Source organism: Quercus robur, chromosome 9 (assembly GCF_932294415.1).
Source record: "Quercus robur chromosome 9, dhQueRobu3.1, whole genome shotgun sequence".
In the NCBI taxonomy this organism is placed as follows: domain Eukaryota; kingdom Viridiplantae; phylum Streptophyta; class Magnoliopsida; order Fagales; family Fagaceae; genus Quercus; species Quercus robur.
The window spans coordinates 33649665-33663864 of record NC_065542.1 but is presented as its reverse complement, the minus strand read 5'-3'; the positions used below and the strand labels follow the sequence as shown (position 1 = coordinate 33663864).

The 14200-nt window shown below is 31.8% G+C and overlaps 1 pseudogene; it reads right to left on the bottom strand.

Moving 5' to 3' along the window:
- Window positions 1-74: 74 nt before the first annotated feature.
- LOC126700992 (metal transporter Nramp5-like) lies at window positions 75-11473 on the bottom strand (annotated as a pseudogene).
- Window positions 11474-14200: the final 2727 nt, after the last annotated feature.

The following is a 14200-nucleotide window of genomic DNA, read 5'->3' as shown; positions in this document are numbered from 1 at the left end:
TAAGTTTATCAATAATTTATCATGAGACTAAATATCTATTATGGAAAGTTGAATTTCATTAAAGGCAAACTAAAAGGTTCAACATAAACTTACAATTGAACAATGGAAACTACAATAGGTGGTCCGAAATTACATACAATTTCCATAGAAGGAAAGCCTTAGATGAACCCGAAGAAAGTTCAAGCCACATTTAACTTGGAGCTCCCTACCACTAATGATATACCTTGGTTTGGTTGTTGTTGCATTTGATCTAGAAAAAAACCCTTCACTCTGGTAGTGGGATATCAGCCAAATCCTCTCTGTAAGGAATGTGATCCAACTCGCTCACCTCACAAGAATTGCCTAGCCCGTGTTCCATGTTGTTTTGGGTTACTAGGTGGTCATGCTTTACAGGCTCAACAAATGTTACAACAGTGTCTTTTCGGATGGTAAGATAGATGACTGCTAAGATGTAGAGGAGCATTAAGGGAAACACTAGGAGCCCAACAAACACATTTGCAACCTTTGGTAAATTGTTGTGAAGTAGCCAACCCACAAAGCCTGTGCTCAAGTAGTAGATGTTGATGCCAATGATTCCCATGCCTAGGATCCACGAGATTAGAATAACCTACAAGCATAATTGTCCGATGATTAGTTAATAAAAGGATGTTTTCCTTACTCTTTCTTTCTTCTTGTCTGTGTGTCTAATAGAAAGAAGAATGTGGTGTTTTTTTTATTTTTTATTTTTTTATGCTTTGCTTGCTTTGGCCATCTAATTTCATTCCTTTCAACCTTTTTTTTTTTTTTTTTTTGAGATAGTTTTCAACTTATGGCGTCCGCTCCTGATAATAGTTATTTATCATTAGACTAAGACACCAATCGGTTTTTGGTATAGGTGAAGATTGAACCTTAGATCTCTTATTCAACCATTAGAAATATACCTTTAAACTTAAATATGGTTACCTAGGTGTTATAAATTATGTTTTTCAATTAAATTCAATCATGTGACTGCATTAATCAATAAGCCATATAATGTAATTTAATTGTCATTAAAAGAAATTCATTATATTTATGCTATAAGCACTTATACTTGTAGAGTGACCATTGTGTCAAGGATGCACGGTGGTCTAAGATAAAGTATCTAAGAAAACTCTATTTAAATCTTATACATATGAATGCATATGTAGTTATATGATTGAATTTAATTGACGAGTCTAAGATAAAAGTATCTAAAAAGACTATATCTAAATCTTATACATATGAATTGCATTTATGCGTCATTATAAATTCAGCCTATCACCTTAATCAAGGCCCACTATAATGGTTGTACCTTGTTTAAAAGAAAAAGTAGAAAAAGAAAAAGAAGTACAAAATCAACTTACATATATTGAATTCATGTGTGGTCCCATCTTGGTGGCATTGCTACTGAATTTAAGGAGGGGGATTAGAGCAAATGGAAGCTCAAATGAAAGTATCATCTGCAAAGCGCAAAGCAAAACCTATTAAATTTTTATCCTATGTTTGAATATAGGTTTCAACGTTAAAAAAATAAAATAAAAAGAAGACATAGTTCACAATTTACAAACCGATGCAATGATGATAAGTCGGGCAGCACCATTAGATCCTCCAATAATGGAAATAATAAGACTAGGTGTAATGGCAATGCACCTTGTCATCAGGTTTCTAATCCATTTTTTCATCTTAAGATCCAAGAAACCCTATAAAAGCCACACCTTCCTTAAATTAATTAAAATTTAATCCCAATTAATTAGGGTACATATAAACATATATGTTTGTGTGTGCATGTTATATTTTTAATTTTCAAGACCTGCATGATGAATTGCCCTGCATAAGTGCCTGTGATGGTGGAGCTTTGCCCTGAGGCTAGTAATGCAATGGCATAAATGGTTTAGCTTGACCGACCCAATACATTCTACACACATAAATCAATAAAATTATAAAAAATAAAAAATTATGTTAGACCTTGTGCATGGAAAAAATGGCTTTTGCCCCTTTCAAAAAAACAATCTAGCATTTTTCCCTATTTTCCAAATTAATTAGGGAAATGCCTCTCTTTTGAAACTCGATTTTCTCAAAATTGAGTTAAGCCCTATAGTTACGTTTTTAAGGATCCTATAATGACGTTTTAAGGACTTATAGTGGCGTTTTGTAATCCGATTTCCATGAAGTTGAGTTATAGGTTAAAAAAAGAAAAACAATTGCATGTAACTCGACTTCATGGAGATCGGGTTACAAAACGCCACTATAGATCCTTAAAACGTCATTATAGGCTCCTTAAAACGCCACTATGGGGTTTCAGATTTTTTATTATTTTATTTTATAACTTGATTTTGAGAAAATCAAGTTTCAAAAGAGGGGCATTTCCTTAATTAGTTTGGGAAAGGGGGCAAAATGCTAGATTTTTTTTTTGAAAGGGGCATTTGCCCATTTTCTCCCCTTGTGCATAAACATTCTAATTGCATCTAAATTGATAGACTATCATTTGTTCCAAAAGCTAAAAATTTTAAAAAAATTGTTGAAATTAATTATTTAACCATTATTCTAATGTAAAATAATTTCATATATATACAATTGAACCTTGAGAAGGACAGAGGCTGAGTTGAGGTTAAGATCATTGCATTGATTTGCAATCTCATTTGATATGTTATTGGCTAAGCAAACAGTGCCCGATACAGAGACAATTGCAACATTGATTAGAAATGCAACAAACAATGCGAATCCGCTCTCTATTAGGAAATATCGACATGCATCCTGTGATATAACACGACAAGGCAGACATAAGCATTGTGACACATTAGCAAAAAGCAATTGTTTTGGAAAATAAAGAAAGCACTTATCTCTCCTATGCAATTTAATAAATTAAACTAGTTTTACCATCTGTGATTATGATAGTTACTGGAGTCTAAAACTCACTTGTATATAATTTGTTCTTTGATTAAATTACAAATTACATCTTCTAATTTTTCTAAAATTCAATTCAATTCAATCTTGTTACTTTTCAAATATTCATTGTAGTCTTTCCATCTAATTCCATCAAACAGTGCTGTTAGACGTCTTAAAAATGATGTCGTTTTAGAAATTAAAAAAAAAAAATACCAAAATTATATTGTTTTGGGACACATAATTGGCAACCATCCCAACGAAAGGACTACATTGAAAATGAATTGATATTATAGGAGTGAATTGAATAAATCAGAAGTTATAATACTAAATTAAATTTTGAATAAAATTAAAAGGGGCAACATGTAAGCACTACATTCTTACATTGATGCCATGGACAGAATTTGGTATTTTTCTGGATAGCGCAAGAGCCGAGTGGAGAAAGAGATTGTGCCTATTGATCAAAAGAAATGGAATGCACAATATGGTATAACACAAATTAACGATTAGAAGGAAGAAAATAAATAGTTATGAAATAATGAAGGATATTTACTGAAGCAGTAAATTACATACGGCCTTACTAGGGCACCCAAAAGTGCTATGGCATCCCCGGTAGCTCCTTGGCCACTGAGCTTGGGTATAAACATTCCCTTTAGCACAGCAACCGCTGGAGGCTTTACATAACCCATTTCTCCAAAGAAACATGCAGCCATTACGAAGACCAGTATTGTTATAAGCAATTCCAGCTTCCTAACCTGCCAACCAGAAATGTTTTAACAAGAATTAAAACTATAGTGGAAAACGGGAAAGTACATGAATTCAATTTTTTGAACTCCAAGGAGTAGCACTACGGTTGAGACCATGACTCTTTGCAAATAAAAATCTTCTATTCCACTCAATGGCAACTCAAGGCCCAGGCCTAAGGCCCCAATTTTGTAATGGTTTTATTCCATTATAAAAAAAATGCCCCATCCCTTTTTTTTTTTTAAAGCCCAAAATTATAAAGTAATGTTAGGATATTGCGAATTCTACTACTTAGAACTTACAAATTGTTGTGTCACTAATTACAAAAAAAAAAAAAATCAAGCATTCATTTATATGGTGGTTAAAACTCATCAATCACATTCATTACTACATCAATTTGTGTGTTGTACGTAGTAAAATCAATAGTATCTTTATGCCTTAGTAATTTCCAAAATTACCACACACTATTGGTGTAATAGTCACTTCACAAGTATAAGTATTTGTAAAGTGTGGGGAAGCAAGGGCCGGGATTCAAGTCTCCAGTAGGGAGCTTCACATACATATATATAGTTAGATTAGGTTAGAGCAAAATTTCTATCTTGTATATAAAAAAAAAAAATAAATAAATAAAAAAAAAAAGGTAATTTCCAAAATTGTATGATAATAAGTAGTTTAAACAATAGAAAAAGGATTGTGCAAGATTTTTCTCACTTCAAAAAAAAGGTATGTGAAAATTTTACCCATAGAAAATCAACCCAATTGAAAACCATAAACTGTTTGTTTGTTTGTTTTTTTTTTTTTTTTTTTTTGGGGTGGTCGGGGGCGCGGGGGGGGGGGGGGGGGGGATGTTTTAAAGCTTTAATTTTTGTAAGCTAATATCCTATACAATAGATTGACAACATTACCCACCTAAGATTATAAAAACAAACAACATTACCCACTTAATCTCTCATATGGCCACACATCAAATAATCTCAATCTCTTTCTTACACCAAAATCAAAATTTATTATGATGCGTTGCTTTATCTATGATAAAGTAAACCTTATCTTTTAATAAGCTACATTTTTAATTTTATTTAAAATTTTATACTTTAACAATGCATCACCTTATCTAAGATAAATTATCCCAATTATATCAAGTCAACATTGATTCATAATGTTTCACTTTATACTTCACCAAGTATATATGTCATTTGTTTGATTTTTTTTTTTTTTCTTGCACAGAATTTTCCCTTTCATAATGTGAGAGTTCCACATATCACAAAGATTCATGTAAGAGATTATGCATATATCTGCTTGAAGTCAGGGTGATCTAAGCATCTATTTATTTCTTATAATTATAAAAGCTAGCTTGTAACTCTATGCACATGCATGGATACACTTAAAGATATACAATAAAATGTAAAATATAATTCCTATATATATATATATATATATAATTTAAATACTATTGATAGTCATTTTTATATTTTTTTTAACTCTTTAAAAATTTTTGTTAGAATATTATTAGGTATAAAATGTAAATTGTCTATATATATTTTTAATTATCGTGAGGCATTTCCTTTTTTTACAATTCATTTATTCTAGACTCTTTGGTTTTTGTACTTAATAACTCACTTGGATGAATATTTATGATGTGGTCTCATATTTGATTTTAAAATTAAGAAATAAAAATCTTTAAAAATTAATAATTTAAGACGCATAGCGCAAAATTGGAACTCTAATTTGAAATTCTAATTTAAGTTTCTCTCAATTTTATCTGTTATTATATATATAGATTTGATTTGCCAAAAACAAAGAAAAGAATATGCTAAGATTTATATTCTAACGTGTCACAAAATAAGAAATCATTTTCAACAGATCGATTAGTGTACTAATTTACTTGTTTGACTTAGACAGCAAGAATCACGGAGCAGCAAATTCTAAAGACACAGGGCATTATCCACGCAATAAAATTAAAAAAAACAAAAAACAAAAAAAAAATACTTAAAGTCTTAAACAATGATGCAATCCTCCACACAAAGTGGAAAAAAAATAAACTAAAAACTAAAGTCAAACAAACAGTTAAAATGCATACATTATTAATGACTAATTCACAACTTGGTAAATAAATATGCTTCATTTGAGTCAAATAACGTGAAAATTCTTTTGACTAGTAGTACATTTTTTAATCTATTTTTTTTATATAAGATATAATTTCTACTCTAGTTTAATCTAAGTGTATATATGTATGAAACTCTCTCTTAAAGACTTGAACCCCGGCCCTTACCCTCCACAACTCATAAGCATTTATACTTGTGGAGTGATCACCGCACTAAGAGTGCGCGGTGGTGACTAGTAGTACTTGATAGCGACAGAGGAAGTATTGTCATCTATACATCTATATATATAATTGTTGAATAAATATATACTTTACTAGAGGTCATGTAGACACATACCTTTGGTGGAGCAGATCATCAAATTGTCGGATCTTTCACTTTGCTTGCTTTACGAACTCCTCACGATCTCCTTTGTGGAACACCTCCAAGTTGCAGGAAAGGCTACTAGAGTCTCTCCTAATTTCCACGCTCCAAATTCTAGGGAACAGTAGATGATGTCCTAGAGAGACGGCTTATTTTGAGAGAGTACTCAAAATTATACTTATGTTCACTCACTGTGTCTGACCGCTATCTGACTGATGTAGGAGTATTTAAATACTAGTAGAGATTCACTTACTATCAGATATATGTGATCCCTAAAAGATCTCATCTTTTAAATTTTAAATGACTCCACTACTGATATTGATAACTCATATCAATATCTGTTAAGTTCAAATTTAAACTTACTTATCAGATAACCCATGTGGACGATCCATGGGCCATGGTTTATGGGTTAGACCAAAACCAACCCAATTTCTAACAATAATAATAGGTGAAACTGAGAGAAACTCAAATTAGAATTCAAAATTAGAGTTTCAATTATATGCCATGTGCCTTAAATTATTTATTCTTAAAGAGTTTTATTTCTTAATTTTAGAATCAAATATGGGACCACATCATAAATATTCATTCAAGTGAGTTATTAAGTACAAAAACAAAGGAGTCTAGAATAAATAAATCGTAAAAAAAAAAAAAAATGCTTCACAATAATTTTAAAAAAAAATATGAATAATTTACATTTTATACCTAATAATATCCTTACAAATTTTTTTAAAGAGTTAACAAAATATAAAAGTGACTATCAATAGTATTTAAATTATATATATATAGGAATTATATTATACATTTTATTGTATATTTTTAAATGTATCCATGCATATGCATGGTTTACAAGCTAGTTAGGATTAAAAATTAATATCACTGTGAAGGGATTCAAAATTTTAGAGGGGCATTATGCATCAATGATTAAATTTTTAAAGGGATAAGAATTGAATATGGTACTTTTGTGTAGTAAACTAGCTGTGATATACACACATCACACGTGACAAATGTGTGATATAGATTCATATCCCAATAAATCGAATGTATAGAAACACTGACCTAGTCATTTTCCTGTTAAAAGAGGATTCCAAAAGCTAGAGACAGAGTAAATACTTAAAGTCTTAAACAATGATGCAATCCTCCACACAAAGTGGGAAAAAAATAAAGTAAAAACTAAAGTCAAACAAACATTTAAATTCGTACATTTTTAATGACTAATTCACAACTTGGTAAATAAATATGCTTCGAGTCAAACAACGTGAAAATTCTTTGACGAGTAGTACTTGATAGCAACAGAGGGAGTACTATCATTAGAATTAAATATCAATATCATCTTGAAGGGATTCAAAATTTTATGCATTATGCATCAATGATTAAATGCTTAAAGGGTTAAGAATTGAACATAGCGTTTTTGTGCAGTAAACTAGTTGTGATATATACACGTGACAGATGTTTGATATAGATTCATATCCCAATAAATCCAATGCACAGAAACACTGGACCATGTCATTTTCCTGTTAAAAGAGATTCCAAAAGCTAAAGACAGGTCCATAGTCCCCCCACCTTCCCCATTGTATCCGTGTATAAACAAACTGTACTACTTGCAAACTATGTAATAAAAGTATAAAACCTAACAATATGTCACACAACGTACGTAGTTTCTTTTCTTTTTTTTTCTTTTTAAAATTATTTGGGTTGGTCGGGTGCAGGGGCGGAGGTATGTGTAAGGGTGGGGGGGCCATGGCCACCCCCCCCCCCCATTTGAAAATTTTAAAAATATATATACAATTATTTTAATGTTTTTAAAATTTAGTCTAAAAAATAAGAGTTGGCCCCTCCAAATATTTGAATTAATCCAATAATGCTCTTAAAAAAAATAATTGGACTAATAGTTATAAAGATATAACTTTATTTTTTGCAATTCTATTTTTTATTGTAAAATATGCTCTTATATCTGTTAAATATTTGATAAAGTTTTGTATCAAACATGTTCGAATCTATTCTTTTAACCCTTTATGTGACGATTAACAAATTATTGACTCATTAAAAAAATTTTGTCACTAAAACTATACATGAAATGTGTCTTTAGTTACCATATAATGGGTTAAAGTAAGGTAGCTTTAAATATGTTTGGAGACTAACTTATTCCTTATCATTCATGTTTTTGAAAATTTCATTAGTTCAATTGAAAGATTTTTTACCTACTTTAACATAAAATTTGATAATTTGTATTTAAAATAAAACTTTTTAAGAATTTGACTATGAAAATAGAAAAAATGAATTTTATTTTATGAAAAATTGCCATCAAAAATAATTTTAATTGAAAATACTAAACTTTTTTTTTTTTTTTGGTTGGGCGTGTGTATATATATAACTTATCAAATAAAAAAGTGTGTATATATATATGTATGTAAATATAATAAAAAAGAGTGCGTGTGTGTATATATATATGTGTGGAAGTTGTCTTGATAAATATATTAACGTTGCAACTTGGCCCCCCAAAAAAAATTCCTGACTCCGCCCCTGGTCGGGTAAGTAGATTTTTTTTTGCTGAATACCATAAGTGGATAGTTGAGAATAAAAATATTATACACATTTCTTAAAAAATTAAAGGGCCAAAAAAAACGTACGTAGTAGTTGATAGTTGGCCATAAAAATATTAGACTCAATTAAAAATAAAATAATAATTAACGGCTAGCCAAAAACGTACGTAGATAATTGATTGTTGGCATAAAAATATCACACAAAGTACGTGGATATATAGTTGAGCATAAAAATTAAACACCCAATTAAATTTCTTAATAAATAATTAATGGAGCAGAAAATTTTAAATAGGTAATAAAATAAATTACCCCGTATCTTTGTAGGCCAAGAAGTAAGAGTGTATTTAAACCAGTGATGAGAACTCCAGTCCAAATTGGGATGTGGAACAATATGTTTAGTGCAATGGCTGTTCCAATCACTGCCACAAAGTGAAAAAATTGAAAATTTTTATTCTTCCTTAATTTGAACATGATCAAGGAGACATGGATGAGAGGATAATTCAAGAATGATTAGGCTAATGCATGCATCAACATAATATGGTAATGATATCATTTGTCTTTTTAAGTCAATTTTATTGTTTTACCTTCGGGTATGTCAGCAGCTATGACTGCAACCTCTGCTAGCAACCATAGGCAATACTTCACATATTTTGGGTACTCAGCCTTACATAATTCTGAAAGGTGTTTGCCTGTGGCAATACGTAAACAAATACTTATCTTGATTAGCTACTACAAGAAGAATCATCCAAAATAGAAATAAAAAGTTACTACTAAAGAAAAAGAAAAGTCAGCCGTACATAAAAGGAAAGAATAACAGAGCAACAAATAAGTTTCTAGATTTGTTGCTCTGTTATTCTTTACTTTTGTGTACTGCTGACTTTTCTTCTTCTTTATCTACAAAGAAGAAGAAAATTGAGGCAGTAGTAACTTCTATATTTTGGCCTAGAATTTGTTTGCTCTGCGTCTTACCGGTGCTTACACCAAGATTTGCAGCCAGCGATTGAATTATGAGCGCAAAGATCAACCCAATAAGTATCACCCACAGTATCTGAAAATAGCAAATAGCACAACCATGCTTAATATTTCTCTTGTAAACTAATTTCTAATTATTTGGGCCATTTATGTTTGATTCGGTTTCTCCAAAAACAAATTTGTTTGATTCAGTTTATTTTAGGTCCTTAATTTTTGGGTTATCTACATTTTGATCCTTTATGTTTCAAAATTTTTATTTTGATCCTTTATGTTTGATTCAGTTTTTTGGGTTATCTACAAATTTGTTTGATTCAGTTTGATTCAGTAGTGAGTTAAGGAGAATAAAAGAGGGCTAAAAAAAAGATACTGACAAGGTAGAAGAGATATGAGTAAAAAAAATATTAATATTTGTTTTAGTAACTTATTATGATTTTTAAAATAAAATATTTAAAATTTTTAACTCTTGACTCCACTATTATAACATGCATTTTTGTGTTTTGGTGAAGCTAAAATAGCTATATAGCTATTTAGCTTCACTGCTGCTAATGCTCTAACTCCACCAAAAAATATAAAAAGTTGTCAAAGTGATATATTGAGTTATTAGAAATATAACTTTGTATATTATATAAAATAGTAAAAAATAGCGGTAAACCCGAAACGGTATACCGGTATTGACCGGTATCCGAAATATATTGCTCTGCTAGCCAAACCGATACAGCCTCTGGTACGGTATTGACTTTCTTAGATAGGATAGGGTAAAAATTCCTATATTGGCGTTTTTCTTCCTGACGCTTCAAACCGCCGTGGTTTGAATGTCAGTATAGGGTCACTGGACCTATACCAGAGCTTTTCAAAAGCGCCGGGATAGGTCTTAGTGCTTTTTAGACCCTGTTTCGGCATTTTTATTTGTGTCGGGACAGCCTTTACGAAAATGTGAATATAACCTATGCCAGCGCTTTCAAAAGCGCTAGTATAGGTCTTGAATGGATAAAATTTAAAAGACCTATACCAGCGCTTTTGAAAGCGCTGGCATAGGCAGTATCTATTCCAGCGCTCTCAAAAGCGCTGGTATAGGTCTTGAATGGATAAAATTTAAAAGACCTATACCAGCGCTTTTGAAAGCATCGGGATAGGTCTTTTTTTTTTTTTTTTTTTAAAGAAAAAAAAATTAATTTTTTTAGCACTTGTAATGTACTTACAATACATATTTTCCAATACCTATTTTATAGCAATTGTAATGAACCACATAAAATTTCACAAGGTAATCATTATGAAAAATAAAGCTTGCACCTGAAGGTATATCTATTATCATGTGCTTAGATAGGTCATATGCATTAACCACTATTGCCTAACTAAACCAAGAATCACGAAAAGTCCAATCACACAACCAACCACCAAGCTGGTTTTGGATTAAATAATTTATGAAGGCAACTTAGCCAATGAGGTGTAGAGTTGTTCACCCACCAACCATCACATTCAACCATTGACAAAATTTCACCAACCCAACTAACAACAACAGTTACCAACACAAAAACAAACACAGACAAACAAATCTAACAATGACATAGATGCCTATGTGCTGTTTATAACATCACAGAGACCTGAAGATAGATCCCCAGAGGGCATCAAGGTTGAATTAATAATAAACATAAATACATAATTAGGAATATAATTCTTTTCACTTCCTATTGCAGCTCACTTAACAATGCCTTCATCCCAACATGATGCCAGCTACATAATTCTTTTCACCATAGGTCACAAGAATTCACTACTCAATCTCGTTAGATCAAAATATGGATGGTAAGCTACCTGTAAGAACTCGCACCAATGATCAACCAATGGCCACTGCTTTTCAGCAAACGGTAATTGCCACATTCCAATAATTGTATCCAATGCTACAGATTTCTAACCTTGAAATACTAAGAAAAAATAGCTACCTACGTATGTAACAAGAATTTGGGTGACAATGACATTGTATAAAAAAAACAAATACATAATTGAATTTTTAGGTGTTAAATATAATTTTAGTAAAGTATATAAAATGTAGCACAGAGTTGTCATAGAAGCTGAAGGAAAAATCTATTTGTAATCATGCATGCACATGCTGTGTGCATGCATACACATATGCATCCCCATGCTTTTGAATGAACAACCTTTTAAGCTAAATGAAATTTCACACCCATCAGGAATCATTTCCACCTAGATAGCCATAACACTTTGCAAAAAATTCAGCAAATGGCTAATTGTCTCTTTGCTATGTTTCAATTGGCTCAGTAATGTGAGCATGTCTCTCCATATTGTAAAATTTCTGGAAATTATCATCCATAGGGAACTGGAAAAATGCATTTAGCTTCGCCATCTCTGCCTATCAAAAATTCGCCTATCTATGTTTATTCCAACAAAAAAGGGGAAGGAAACATTGTATAAATGAAACTTAAAACATCTAAATCCCCCGCCATTTTTCTAGGGATAATAGTAATAAAAGCTTTAAGAGGCACCAATCCATCAAAGATTCAGTCATTTAGCGTAGTTGTCAAAAGCTCCGATTCCTGCTATATACATGCAATAGTGACTTTGTGATGGTATTATGCACATACAAGGACGCTATATATCTTAGCACAACAGGACAATAATAAAATCCAAAAGAAGAGGTCACTATATAATTTAAGAACTAATGCAAAAAACCGTACATCCCTGGTTCAAGTTTTAGCACCCCAATCTAAGCTATCTTCCCAATAAAATTCAAATTCTATGAGCAGCCAGTGTCACACAACATGAAATGAACACATGTATCAAACATACTTAGACAACTTCAATCATTCTTTCTCAAACTGTTTTTCAGTTTCATGAATAAGTCAAAATTTACTGTTTTGGATATTCTATAATAATGTTACATCTACATCTTGTACGCCCTTAAAAAGAAATAAATTCCTAGTTCACTTAAAAATCACTGAATTAGAAACAGATATTAAAAAATAAAATAAACCAAATTCGAAGCCAAGAGAACATCTGCGTTCATGGATCTAACATCCATACCAAAATGCACCTAAGTCTAGACATTTCCACTCAAAATTAATGGCAGGATTGCATGCAGGAATTAATCAAGTTGATTTTTAACAATAACAGAAGGGCATAAAGCAACTCCATTCTGAGTTCGGAGTAAAAAGACGAGCTTATTGTGCATACACTTCATCTAAATGTTAAATAAGTGATATCACCTTCCGATGCTGATTTTTCTAATAAAAGGAATTATTCAGGGGAAAAAAATAGCAATACCAAGAACTATACCTATCTAAAAGACTAGAGGGAGTAGGAACAAGAACAAGTGGAAAAGTGGGGAAACAATAAAAAAAAAACAGAATATTTTAGTATTAGTGCACCGTTTCAAGATTACACACTGAATATATAAATAAATAAATAAATATATATATATATATATATTACTTATTTCTATTATAAGCTAGATGATTTATATTTATTGATCTAATTTAATGTTTTTAAATATTTCTTTATAAAGAGTGATGAGATTTGTAAGGGTGGTAGGCCCAGTAGTACGTATATATGTATATATTGGGTCGGGGCCCCAATCCAAGAACATTAAGTAGTCTGAGAACGAGGAAACACTGTCAAAGGAGTCCATGTTAATGAATGAAGAGGTGAGGTATGGTCATGAGAGTCCAAGAAAGTGATCCGAGGATGAATGCTTCCTGGGCTGAGCAAAGCCAAGGTCAGAAGGTGCAATCTACCATCAAGAGCAACATTTCGGACAATTCCACTGATTAGAATAAGTATTAGGAAGGTACATGACATAGAGAAGCCATATAATATTTAAGAGAAAGCTGCTACCATCGCATTGAATGTTCTGCACCTAACTCTCTAGCCGCATTAATGTAGAAGTGATACCTAAATAGTAGTTTTCAGCCTTATAGCTACTCCCAGAGACTTTAGGAAGAGGCTGATGGGATAAGGATCAACATTAGCAATCTAATCTACACGTGGAGGGCAGAGATGAAGAGAGGAAGATAGTATAAAATAGAAGGGAGGTCCTAAGAGAAAGGGATCGGAGAATTAAAAGAGATATACTGTAGCAACAAAAGTTGTACTTGTAATCAACTTCAAGAATTATATACAAGAATTGATCTCCTCAGACTGTGTTGAGGATGATTTTCTTAGATAAAACCAGTTTATTTTTACTTTATTGTCATTTGGATCCACTATAATCATTACCCAACTCATTAAAGCCTAGTTTTCCAACCCACTTTCTACAAATTCATTGTATTAGGCTCTTTGGGCCTAAATCCTTTTACCTTTTGTGCTTAGGACTCAAACTGTGTTCTTATAATTGGCACCATTTGTGGGGAATTCTGGTGTTATGGTGAGTTCAACATTCAATTATGGTAGGTTCAAGTCCGAATTGGGAGGAATTTATAGGGTCCCAACGTCAAGATCATTTTGTTAATCTTGAGCGAAAAAGGGATCGAGAGGTCAGTGTGCATACTACCTATACTAGTAGGAGCCAGTCTCGAGGCGGGAGCCACCTTTCTCATAAGGAGAATACCAGAGCCATACAACCGGAGATTGATCATCTGAAAAGGAAGTTGC